Genomic DNA, 8,386 nt, shown 5'->3' with positions numbered 1-8,386 from the left:
ATGCATCTTGATGTGTCCTCCCCGCTCTCCCTCCCCGGAACCCATCCATCCGCTTGCACACAGATTCAGGGGGAATAAAGGGGGTTGAGTGAGTGGTGAGCAGAACTGCCATCTTCCCGCGCCCAGGGAGTCCCTTTGTGGTAAATGACACCAATAGGATCCAGCAATGAGGAGGGAGGAAGGAGGAAGGCCTGAAAGCTGGGTGACATGCTGGTCCTAGGAGAAACTTGAAGGAGGCTGTGAAACAGAGGGGCAGCTCCTTGTGTGGGCACAGGGTGAGGAATCAGCAGCCTTGGGGCAAGAATGAGCTCTGGGGATCCCAGGCAAGACCCTACGTTCTCTGAGCTTTCAAGTCCTCCCTGCAAACAGGGTAGGCTCTGCTGTTCCTTCCTGAGGCTCCTGCTGCCACCCGTGCAACCGTCATCTGGAAAACCTTCACTTCCCCGTCGTTCAGGCAGGGCCAACCCTCTCTCTGGGTTCAGGTGTGGGGACGTGATCCAGGCCTGACTGCCAACACTATACTCTATATATTCGTTGAGACTGTTGACAAAGAGAAGCTGGCTCTCCCTGTACTGGTGAGCCAGGAGTATGTTGCTTGGAGCTGCCAGGGGAGGGGGGCCCCCATGAAGAGGTGGGTTTGTCTGAGAATGACTCCAGCTCGGAGGAAGGCCGAGTGGAGACAAAACGAATGGAGTCTGTCCCAGCCGGCTCAGGCCGCCATAGCAAAACACCGCAGACTCAGTGGCTTAAACAGCAGACATCTGGATCTCACAGTTCTGGAGGCTGGGGAGTCCAAAGTCAAGGTAGGTTTTGTTCTGAGGCCTCTCGTCTTGGCTTATAGATGACCACCTTCTCAGTGTATTCTTCCAGGGCAGGGAGAGAAAGAGAGAGAGATCCCGCACATGTGCCAGCACTCTCCTGTCTCATCTTACAAAGGAAAGCAATCCTATGGATCAGGACCCCATCTTGAGGGCCTCAGTTAACCTTGATTACCACGACAAAGGCCCTGTCTTCAAACAGAGTCGCACTGGGGGTGGGGGCTTCAATATATGAATTTATGGGGGGACACAAACATTCAGCCCTTAACAGAGTCTTAGAAACATGGTTTGTTCCCCTGGGTCCAGCTGTGCCTAACGCCAGCACTACCCATGGACTTTCTAGTTATGCAAGCCATCCCATTGCAGGCCAATGTGGTTTGCGTTTCTGCAACTTGCAAACAAGAGCCCTGTGATGACTGTCATAGATATTACACAGGTATGTGCTTGGCACACAGCATGTGCAAAAGAAGTGTTCATTCAGTCCCTGGAGAAAAAGCACAAATTTATTTATTTATTTATATTATTATTTTTAGAGATTTTATTTGTTTTATTTGGCACAGAGAGAGAGAGAGAGAGGAGAGCGTGTGAGCACAAGCAGGGGCAGCGGCAGGCAGAGGGAGAAGCAGACTTCCTGCTGAGCAAGGAGCCCGATGCAGGACTCATCCCAGGACCCTGGGATCATGACCTACGCTGAAGGCAGACGCTTAACTGACTGAGCCACCCAGGTGCCCCTCTATTATTTCTTTTAAGTCATCTCTACACGCGATGTGGGTCTCGAACTCACAACCCTGAGCGGGCTCCACCGGCTGAGCCTGCCAGGCCCCCTGAAAGCACAAATGTTTAATGTGGGGAGCGGGAAACACGAGAGAATGGGGAGGAGACAAGGACAGGCAAATCAGAGAGGGAAAGCGGGACACGGAAAAGGTACAGGGACACAGGCCGTGTCATGTGGAGGGAGAGTGAGGAGAGAGAAAAGCAGCCCGGACTTGTCGGAAACACTCGGTTCTCAGCAAATGAAGCTCCCGAACCCCTTGCCGTGTGGGCGGAGGAAGGGCGTCTGGGGGCGCTCAAGGCCCTGGCGTGGGCTAGGGGCTGCCGGCTGGGCCCGTGAGGCCACGAGCCTGCTGTGGACACTGTATCCGGCCCCATCCAAGGGGGCTGGGGACCATGCGCTTCACTGCAGATTGTCCCCTGTCATCCAGATCTCTTCTTTAAAAGAAGTAAATCAAACCAGTCTTCCTTGCTTCACCTGCACCTGCTCCTGACTTTCCATCACACAGAATGAAGGGCAGACCCCCCCCCCGTGCCTTGGGGGTTCGCTGCCCTGCTCACACCCAGCTGCAGTCCACGGGGCCCCATTCTGCAAGCCTAGGCCCCTCCCTGGCCCAGTACACCTACCATCCCCTCCGCCTGAAATGCCTTCTGCTCTGACCTTCCCCTTTAGCTCCTTCTCCTCACTGGAGACTCAGCCCAGTGTCTCCTCCTCAGAGGGGCTCTCCTGGGTCCCCTCCAGGGCAGTCCTGATCACAGGATCCTGTGCTGATGGTTCAAGACCACAGTTCCCTCCGTCTGACACAAGCCCATGCGGTTACTCTCACCTTCGTCCTGAGTCTCCTCCACCTCCAATGTCAGCGTGCAGGGGCAGGACCTCAGCTGCATCCCAAGACCCAGGACAGAGCCCAGGGCAGAACAGACACTCAGGAGGGTCCCTGCCTGCACACCAAATGCCTCTTGAGAACTCGGTGCCAAGCATGGGCAGAGTCTCCACGGTTACAAACTCAGGTGGGGAAAAATGGTTCTGTAATACTGAACTTAATTTCTATCTTAGCCCCTATTTTGGTCAACTCAGTATAAATGTAGTCAGTTCGGGGGTTCTTGGTTAATCCTGGGTCTCCTCTGCTGATTTCAAGTCCCCACCTTCTCACTAAGGTAGGGGAGGGGCCCACGGAGAGTCAAGGCCTTGAATGGGGCCAAGCTCACCCTGCATCTGTGCCACTGTCCTCGCTGCGCCCTCATTCCTGGAGCTCTCCGCTGAGATCCCCAGTTCTGCCTGGTCCAGGGTCTGTCCTCTGCCACGTGCCCCGTTCTGGCCACTGGGGTCCCCCAGCCACTTTCCAGGACCACTCTGGTGACCATCTCACTCCAAGGCCAACATTCTGCCTCCCTGGGACACACAGGGACCTTCTGAGTTACCCCAAACCTGTCTGTCCCTCCTAAAGGATTTTCTTATGTCTTGCTGGCTTGGGGCCAGGTGGGGGGGGCCTTGCTGGTCCCCAGGACTTGCCTCAAAAGTGAGGCACATGGGGTGCCTGGGTGGCTCAGGCAGTTAGCGTCTGTCTTAGGCTCAGGTCATGATCCCAGGACCCTGTCTGGGATTGAGCCCCATGCTGGGCTCCCTGCTCAGTGGGGAGCCTGCTTTTCCCTCTCCCTCTGCCTGCCGCTCCCCCTGCTTGTGCTCTCTCTCTCTCTGTGTCAAAAAAAAAAAAAAAAAAGTGAGGCCCACAGGGCCATGCTAGCTCTCCCCACCCCTCCCAGCTAGGAGTGGCAGAGACCCCTCCCATCCCCTCACTCCAGGGCTCTCCCACCCTGGGGGGCTTCTAGTGTGGTTGACCAGAACGTTCTGAGCTGTTGCTCGTGCCATGTTAGCCTTAGACACTGGGCATCATGGGGTCCTCAGCGGAGGAGGGATGCAGGGAGGAAGGGAGCGCAAAAGGTGCAAGAAAGAGAGCTGCCCAGCTCCACTCCCACTCATCAGGACGGATCAGGATGGGGACAAGCTGAGGGGTCCTTGGTGCCAAGTGAGTGTGAGCGAGGCTCGTCCTGAAGGAATGTGCTGAGGAGGTGAGGGTCTGACAGGGGGCTTCATGTTGCTTTAAGCAATGGCAGGACCAAGCTAGATTTCTGGTGCCGACAGATGGAGGCTGCAATGCGGCTCTGCTCCAGGCCTAAGCTCAGGGGATGGGGTGGCGGAGAGACCCACCCCTTACCCCCCCTGCAGGCCCCCTGCCTGCCTGCTCCTTTTTACTTCGCTGACTCCTCATCAGATTTCCATTGCAGTCTCCAGCCCCCAGCCCCCACCTCCCCATCCTGCATTGCTTAATTTCCCTCTCCCTGCTGCAATTTATTATTGAAGTCCGCAGAGCGACCGGGCTGGAGCGGCCTTCCTGGAGGGTGCTGCGGCGGAGAAAGGGGGCTGCTTGGCCTGGCCGGGCCTCCTGGGCGCTGGAGGGGGCTGGCTCTGACCTGGGGAGCCAGGTGGCGGAACCCCGGGGAGGCGTCTGAGCCCAGTTGCAGCTCAGGCTCTCTGGCCAGACGTCACCCAGACAGATACTGCCCCACCCCTCCCCTGGCCGGCGATGGGCTCTGGAAGGTTTGACACCCCGCCCCAGAGAGCCCTAGCGCCAGGCGGGCAGGTGGGCAGGCAGGTTTGTGCGGCTCCCAGGGAGGGTGGATCTAAAGAAAAAACCAGGAGATTTCATATAAACACCTGGATTTCTAGCTTCTCCTGAAAGACCAGTTGTCCACACTGAGCTCCCTTCCATAAGGCACACTTGGACTGCAGCCCTATTTGGAAGGGGTCTGTTCCCCGGCATCGGCCAGGCCCAGCCTGCTTCTTCACTCACGTAGGGGCCTGCTGGACCCCCAGGGATGTCTGGATTTGAGACCCCTGCTCCAAGGGTGGCACAGCAGGGGCCAGAAAGAGCTCCCTCCTTCCCCCTCGCCTGTTCTGTGGGTTTCCGGAGGGCAAGGATTCTCTCTCTTCCTCTTTCTATATCTTTGTATATGACTCATTGTAATGCCAAGCCCAGTGCCTGGCATGTAAAGGTGCTGAATAAATGCATTCTCAATGAGCAGCTGCATAACCGAGCGAACGAATGCTGGCACCTGCCCAGGGTTACGAGGCTGAACAGGATTTTGCCAGTTGAAAAGGTGAGTCTGGTTTGCAGGCTGAGGAAGCAGAGGGACAGAGGCTGGGGGCACCAGAGGAGTCCAGGGCGCCTGGGGTGAGGTGGGGGTGAGGGAGGGAGGTCACCCAGATTGGATTTATTATCCAATCACCTGAGATTGAAAAACCCCACAGTCTGGGGACCCTCTCCAGGCTCACGGAGCCAGACTCTTCAAGAGTGGGTGGGGTGATCGGTTTTCTTAATATGTCCCCTCAGGTGGGGGACATGGAGTCTCAACAGGCCTGGGGCCCTGACCGTGTGGCTGGGAGGAGATCTGCGGCCGCGTCCCTGCCCCTGCCTGTCCCCCCCCCGCCTGTCCCCCTCAACCTGAGACTGGCTGCTTTCTCCAGAGCCACCTGTTCCCCTCCTGAGTGATGGTCAGGCCCTGTGTGTAAATCTTAATCACTCACCACATTTTAAGTAAGTTTTAGAAGGAAGGGAAAGTATGAAATCACTGTGTTTGTTTTGCCCAAGCAAGATCCATTTATAAAGTGCAGCACTTGTTTAAGAAAAAAACAACAGCTATTGACAAAATATAAGAAAATAAATTAAAGCAGCAGTTCCTTAAAAGGACCCTGTCCGATAATTTGATTTTTTCCCCCTTCTTCCCTCAAAGGCCAGAACGACACAATCAATCTTGTCGTTCCACAGGCTGTCTCGTTACAGCTTTTTCTTAAGTGGAGGGGAAATAACGGAAAAAAATGGAAAGAAAATAAGGTGCCATCTGTAGAACTGTCACCTCCTGCCCCGTGATGGATCCCATTGGGTCCTTCTGCTTCCCCTGCCCCAGCCTTCCTGTCCTGCTGGCCGTCCAGCCCTGGCCTCTGCCCCCTGCCCCAGCCTGTGCCCAGTCAGCTCAGGACTTCTCCTGCCAAACCCTGTGACCCACAGACCCGGTGGGGACACTGTCCTGTCTCCTAGCCCACAATTTCTCATCCTGACAGCTTCATCCAAATAACTGATGTCTCTTGTGAGAAAAGCATGGAGCAAAACATGGGGGCACTGAGGGTAGACAAGCTTTGTACACACAGGTGAGCTCATTTTGTAGGCAACGCTTTGCTTCCAACACATGCAGGACCTCAGCCAGAGGGGGTTCCCTCACCTCCCTTTGTTGCAAGACCCCCTTCCCCGAAAGCTGCCCTTATAGTGGCTACCATCAGCTGCACACACTGGGGCCTGGCCCACAGCTAGTGGCACTTTGACCACCCCCACCTTGGGGACAGGGAAGGTTTTTTGGGAATCAAAGCAGCTTTGGGGCACCTAGGTGGCTCAGTGGGTTAAGCATCTGACTCTTGATCTCAGTTCAGGTCTTGATCTCAGGGTCATGAGTTCAAGCACCACGTTGGGCTCCACGCTGGGCATGGAGCCTACTTAAAAAAAAAAAAAAGAAAAGAAAAAAGCAGCTTTAAAGTCAGTGTTCTTGGCCAAATCACAGTACCCCTGTGAGTTTCTCCACTGGGAAAGCGAGGTCAGTAATACCCAGAGGCGGGCGTGAGGATGCAATGAGCAGCCACATGTAATAAGAATAATAAAACTTCGAACTGAGCACAGGCTCCGACATTATTGGGTGAAGTCTTCAGTTCACGGGGTTGTGAACCTTTATCTCACAGGCGAGAAGATCGAGGTACAGAGAAGTTGGGTTGACTGCCTGTGGTCTTTTAACTAGCAAAGGGGAAGGAGTCTTTTTGAAAGGGAGAGTTTCCCAGAATCCACATTCCCCTTGCTTATTAGTCCCCATTTCCTTGTGGAAAGTTCCCCGTGGGTGTGGTCTTCATGGGAGGGGCAGTGATGACACCCGCCTCCCACGGGAGCCCCAAGGGCAGCTTGTCTTACACTGGGGTGCTGGGAGCCAACTCAGCTGTGAAGTTCAACCCAGCCTGCAGTCCCCGGTGTTCCTAGACCTGACCCCTCAGCTCCTGGATTCTGGGAGCTCCAAACATAGCTTCCCTTTCCGCATAACATAGGCAGAGTCCCTGTCTGTAGCTTGTAACCCCAGGATGCTGCCTGCAACAAAATAAATGGTAATAATAACGTCAAGAGTAGCTATCATTTCTTGGGCATTACCGTGTTCTGGGTCCTGCGATAAAGACTGTCTACATATTCCTGTGTCTGATCTTTGCCACACTCCTATGGCAAGACAACTGAGATCACAGGCATTTGGATTTTGCCCAGCATCACACAGCTAGAGAGGGATGGCTGGGTTCGAACTCTGAGCGGCCTGAGCATAACTGTGAACTCGAAATTCTGTTCCTGCGCCTGACAGAAGAGGAGCTTACTCTCCAGCGGCTCTAGCACCCTGTGTGCATTGTGTACTTTGACAAATTTCTGGAAGGTTCCAGGTCAAGGTAAGATGAAGTAAACACACTCCACCCCGTCTCTCCCATGACTACAGCTCACACCTGGAGAGAATGCACGCGAGCTATTTGAACTCCCTGAAAAGACTGGATACCAAAGTAACACCAAACTGGTGGTAAGTTTACTACTTCCTCCCACTCCACAATGCCCTGGGTCGAATGCAACGCAGCCCCAAATCCTGAAGGGCATACTAGCATCTATAGAGAAAGTGACAGGAAAAACCTTCCAATTCTGGCTTGAGGACCAAGGAAGGGGTCTTCCATTGCTGAGAAAGAAAACAGAATCTCCTGTTTGTCTTTTCTTTCTTTTTCTAGTCTTGTACCCCAGCAACCAAACTATGTGGTGGCCGGAACAGCAGCAGCAGTGGGAGCTGGCAGGAAGCTGAAACTCTAAGGGAGGGGCGCCTGAATGGCTCAGCCATTAAGTGTCTGCCTTCGGCTCAGGGCGTGATCCAGGAGCCCTGGGATCGAGCCCCATATCAGGCTCCTCCCCGGGAAGCCTGCTTCTTCCTCTCCCACTCCCCCCTGCCTGTGTTCCCTCTCTCGCTGGCTGTCTCTCTCTCTGTCAAATAGATAAATAAAATCTTTAAAAAAATAAAAAAAAATAAGACTCTAAGGGAGGGGAACCTCCATCTCCACTGGAGGGGCCATGGCCCATGAGGGTGGGCCAGCCCCCGCTGCTTCACTATCTCGGCAGCTTGGGCCCAACACGAGCAGTTACAGGAAGGGCGTGGCAGGTGGGGTAAATAATGTTCCCACCTTCCGGCCTGAGCACTAGAAAAGGGGTACCTCCATGAACTGGAAAGTCCAGAGGAGATCCCAGAGAAGGAAGAGCTGGGAAAAGCCGCCCCTTAAAGTTGTTTATGAAATCTGGGGTTCACCTCCAAACTGTACATAATCTGACCCCAAACAGCATACACAGACCTGAGAACTGAACACCTAAGGACAGACCACTACGCCGATCTTAGATTGGCCTTGGGTGGTGCACATACAGGGCGGATCTAAATAACACCACAAAAGCCTTCAAAATGGAACTGCCATTGGAACCACAACCCACAGGAGGCTGGTGAGAACTAGTGACTGAACCCAGCCGGGTCAACTGCCTGTTAAAGAAAAATGTCAGAATAACTCCATCTAGGAGGGGCCAGGAAAATTCTCAGCTCACTTGGGAAAAGACTATCCAGAGATGCCGATGCTGAGACGACTTCAATGACCCATCAAACACTTTACAGCGGCTATTGTAAAAGCAGTATGTAAGGGCAAACTC

At 54.2% G+C, this 8,386-nt stretch overlaps 1 long non-coding RNA gene across 1 annotated transcript; it reads left to right on the top strand.

Moving 5' to 3' along the window:
- Nucleotides 1-4,683: 4,683 nt before the first annotated feature.
- Nucleotides 4,684-7,559, top strand: LOC109490016. The gene is made up of 3 exons (XR_002143210.2): nt 4,684-4,748; nt 7,158-7,235; nt 7,435-7,559. It is a non-coding gene; the product is annotated as an uncharacterized LOC109490016 (long non-coding RNA).
- The last annotated feature ends 827 nt before the right edge of the window (nt 7,560-8,386 follow it).

Source organism: Ailuropoda melanoleuca, chromosome 3, assembly GCF_002007445.2.
Source record: "Ailuropoda melanoleuca isolate Jingjing chromosome 3, ASM200744v2, whole genome shotgun sequence".
Taxonomy (NCBI): Eukaryota; Metazoa; Chordata; class Mammalia; order Carnivora; family Ursidae; genus Ailuropoda; species Ailuropoda melanoleuca.
Note: the sequence above shows the minus strand (reverse complement) of the source record. Positions and strands in the feature narration are given on the sequence as shown.